Source organism: Ceratotherium simum, unplaced genomic scaffold, assembly GCF_057802395.1.
Source record: "Ceratotherium simum simum isolate JZ-2026a unplaced genomic scaffold, ASM5780239v1 HiC_scaffold_43, whole genome shotgun sequence".
NCBI lineage: Eukaryota > Metazoa > Chordata > Mammalia > Perissodactyla > Rhinocerotidae > Ceratotherium > Ceratotherium simum.
Genome location: NW_028261259.1, coordinates 387,040 through 391,593, shown reverse-complemented (window position 1 = coordinate 391,593; position 4,554 = coordinate 387,040).

Genomic DNA, 4,554 nt, shown 5'->3' with positions numbered 1-4,554 from the left:
GTGGCCAGTCTCTCAGGGACACGGGTGTTATGAGAGGTTCGGGGATTCGATGGGAGACGTAAAAGAAACTTTCCACTCCAAACAAATGGACCGAAGGTATATTTTATTATATAGAGGATAGTAAAGGCGTTAGTCCACAAACAGATCCGAATAGGTCAAATAATAAGAGGGAAAAAACACCAGCTCGACTGGAAAGGGAAAACATCCACATCGGCTGAGATAGCAGCAGACTCGAATAGGTCATATAATAAGAGGGAAAAACATCAGATCAATCGGAAAGGGAAACACCAGATCGACTGAAGGGAAATGACACGAATCAACCAGAAAGAGAAACACCAGGTTGACCGAAAAGAGACCACATCAGATCAATTACTTCACAATAAATCAATTACCCACAACATCCAAGCCCCACTGCCGGGAGAGTCCTGTCAATCGACATGGCTGGGCAAGGATCACACGTGCTGGGCAAGGCGTCCCTTCCACAGGTGGAACTCTCACCAGGCCTTGGTTTTCAGCAGTTTATATAAGCAGTTACAGAGTTTACAGGGCAAGAATTTAGTGTTCCCATGCACAAATGGTTATCAGCGGCATACGTGCACTGAGCCCCCTGGCTCTCATCCCAGCTCAGTAGTTGTGTACGTGCATTGTTTACCCTGCTTATCCCCCTAGCCTGGCACAGATGGCCAGTCTGTCCCAGGCTGCAACACCCAAAGGACCTTGAAGTTTTTACACATTGCAACTAGCTCCATGAGAGAAGGGCCAGTTCCCACCACGCAGAAAGCAGTTTTTATATTTCTTTTTGTGCTGGTGGCTGTAGGTCAATGGAGCGGCCAAACATGGCTGTACTCATGTCAAGACAACTGGTGGCGACACTGATCCCTCAGGAAGAGACTGGTGGTCCAGCTTTGGGAGAGGGATGTTCAAGGTAGACAGCACTTGGGCAGCATTTGAAACCCATCAGCTTTAACATCTCTGCGTTGGATTCTGGCAAGGTTCCCAGATAAATACGCCTAGGGATAGTCAGATGTACCATATTCTTTAAAAATTGATTAGAGTGGTGAAAGGAACAGAGCATAAAATATCCTGCTTATTTGCAAAGATAAAATGCAAGCAAGACCTTCCTGTTAATTTTTTCTGCTCATTCTCTTGGCTGTACTGTATGCTTGAATGAAGAAACAAAAACTTGAATTGCCAAATTCTCTTTTCCTGAGATTGGTAAATTAACTTAAAAGTCTTATTGAAACCTGTGGAGGGATGGTTAGCAGCTTTCATGATTTATGTCGTCCCTAAAAATCTGGGCATTGATCTACATGAAAAAAAGTCCTCGTTGATATTACACATTCCAATAGATTACATTTCCGATTCCTTAATGTGGGATATTATCAAAACAACTGAAAAACCTAGCCATGGAAATGGACCCCGTCATTATGTGAAGAATTTGCCTCTTTATGAATTAATGACACATGAATTCTTTAACATTTTTGTAAAGAATGGACAAGAAACTCTGTGGTGACTCGGAATGTGGCAAGGCAGGGAATTCTCATTAGACCACATCCTCGGGTTCTTCTCTCGTGTTCAATAGGCCCTGGTGATAGTCCTTGTGGTCAGGTGCAGCGCCACTCCCCATCCCCCGGTGTTCCATCCTAACCTGGCCTGTGCCCTCTTCAGGGGGTTCTGATGACACTCGTCCACAAGGGTTGGAAGGAGACATTGTAACATGAGGATAGTCATCATCTTAAAACAAGAATTAGTGGAGAGGAAAGTCTCGGGGTCAGTGTGCTCCGATGCACTGCTGTTGGGGTGTGGCCACAGTGACCACTGTGCTCCTCCCAGCAGTCCCCACAATGGCTTTCTCAGACGTTTGATCTCCTGGTGCAACCACAGCAGCTGTTGACAGAGCTGGGCACTCGTCGTGGTTCAGTGTCTTCCATCAGATTTTGTGGCTCTGACCCTTCTCTATTCACCCCCTTCCCATTCCTATCTGCTGCGGTGATTGCTTTGTAGTTGTTTCCTAGGAGCCACTGTGTGTAACTCTATTTCACAGTGTCTTTAGGGACCCAACCTCACTACACAAGTCACTGTACAACAGCTACTTATCTTGTTGTAGCCCATGTTTCTCCCCTCCAGTGGAGCTGTGAAGAACCCTGCTTACTCGGAGCTCCTCTCATTCTCATGCTGCTGGGGCTGTTATGAAGCTGGGCATCTCGTCTTTGGTCTCACCAACATTATTCTTTTCATCGATTATTCTGAAGTCGGATACGACTTTGTTAATAATGTGGACACTGGCTGTCACAGGCACTTTTATGTATCTTCCCCAACTGTTCTGTGAAGTAGGCCTGTGATCCCCATTTTACAGGGGGGACACTGAGGCTCAGAGAGGTTGAGTAGCTTCCTTCACTTCACAGTTTCTTGGTGCATTTTGAGTCTCCACCTGGAACTCCACCTCTCAGGTGTGTGCACTTAGCTGGTGTTCCACTTTGTGCCTCTCTGCCAGCCTCCCCCAAAGGCACAATGCCCTATCCTAAGTCCATTGTCTGCTTGATGGCAGTCACCCTCCACAACCAGGCCCAGGCCGGGTAGTGGACTAGCGGGGCGTGGTCCTCCAGCTTACCCTGGGCAGATTATAGGTTTATTGCAAGAGCTGGAGCAGTGGAAGATACTGACCGACACTCACCTGGAAGGTTTGTTATGTAGAAACCCTCGACTGACTTTTTGCAGGTGTCATGTCTTCTTTGTCTTCATTGCTCCTCTGGGCTTTCTCCTACAGTCCATGCTGTGCAGTAACATAGAGAACAGAGACTGGTGAACATAATACTGTTGCCCTGCACCAAACGGTCACATCACTCATTTTTCTAATTATGAAACAAATACATACTGTAAAAAAGTCAAATTACACAGATCTATGTAAAGTGAAACCTTCGCCTTCCATCCCCTTCCCTGCAAACTCACTCCCCTACTCAGAAGGAACTATTGTTAAGAGGTTATGGCTTATTCTTCTGGACATTTCCTATGAATTTATAAATACACATGAAGTTTTTTTAACATAAATTACATAACTACATCGTTTTGCAATTTGCTGTTTCCCAAACCATATATCATAGACGTCTCTCCTTATCAGTGCACGTCACTCTAACTTAGCTGTTTAGAAGTTTTAGAGGTACTCCAAAGAACAGGAATATGACGATCTGTTTATTTCTTCTTTGATAGAGATGGGATTATATCCAGTCTCACTATTATACATAATGCTGCAGTAAGATCCTTGTATGGGGTTTATTACACTGCTATTCAACTGCTCAATTTTCTTTGTTTCCTTTTAGTCAGAGACTATGATATATTTTTAACAATTTTATGGGAATTATTTTATAGGGGAAATTAATTTTATCACTGAATAAAAAAGGCATTTATGGGGAAACTGGACTTCAAGGTCATCCATCTCAGTATTCTGGAGCCAAATCATGAAACTTAAAAGGTATTATGCTTGTTCCATCACATTCTAACAAGTGTAAATCTAAGAATTTCAAGTCAATTGTTTGAATAGCCTGTACTCTCTCTGTTCAGAAGAAGGACTTATTCTTGTCTTGAAAACTTCTGACTCCAGGGAGCTCTCAGTTGGGCTTCAGAGAGGATAAGATATTGGTGTTGTTTCTGTTTCTCTTCAGCTGTGGGCTGCAACTTCTAAATATCATAGACTTGAACATGGTCCAATAAATATATATGACTTGCATCAAAATTCAAAGTAATGAACCCAGGATAGGAATCTATATCTTTGGTTCTTAATAAAGAATTTCCTTTGATATCCTCAAGTCTCTGTGATTACTAGTAAAAACTCACCGATGGGTGAGAGATGTGGTTCTGCTGGCAATGTCTGGCTTGAACATCTACCTACCACACCCGTAGGTAGATTAGACTTGACCTCTCCATGATCTCTGCCCTTGGCCTTTGACCTAGGAAAAATAAGAATTTAAAAAATATGCTGTTACTAGCACTCAATGGTAGAAATGTCCATTAAAGAATGAGTTTGATTTGGTAAACCAAAGGGAGTATATGCAGAGGAAAGTCTTTAATATCTATAAAATTTTTAAAAATTCTAATTTTTAAAATGTAACTCTATTTTTGCCACAGTGCAAACTGTGTATATATGAATGAAATATCCCTTTGTCCATTTCTTTAGTTGTTTCCATTGATTTGATGGATTTATCCTCTAATCTGGATTCCAAGTGTGAAAGAACATCTTGGTCATTCATAGAAAAGAAGCCACTGAAATTTGATTTTCTTTTAGCTCGTCATCATACAGGTTTGAGGAATAAATTATCATGTAATGATACAATGATTCTGAAATCTAATTGTTAATTAGAGGGGTGTAAGGGATGATTGAAAGGTGGTTCATCCCCATGGTCAGGGGTATTGTACACATGGACGTGTAAACACGATTCAGGAAGATGCTTCAGCCCCGTGACATCCCTGACAACCACAGTGCAGGAGGATCTAGGCACACAGCCGTCTGCCTCGATCTCCTGGGTTACATGTAGATCCAGAGGTCTTGAGTGTGGCTTC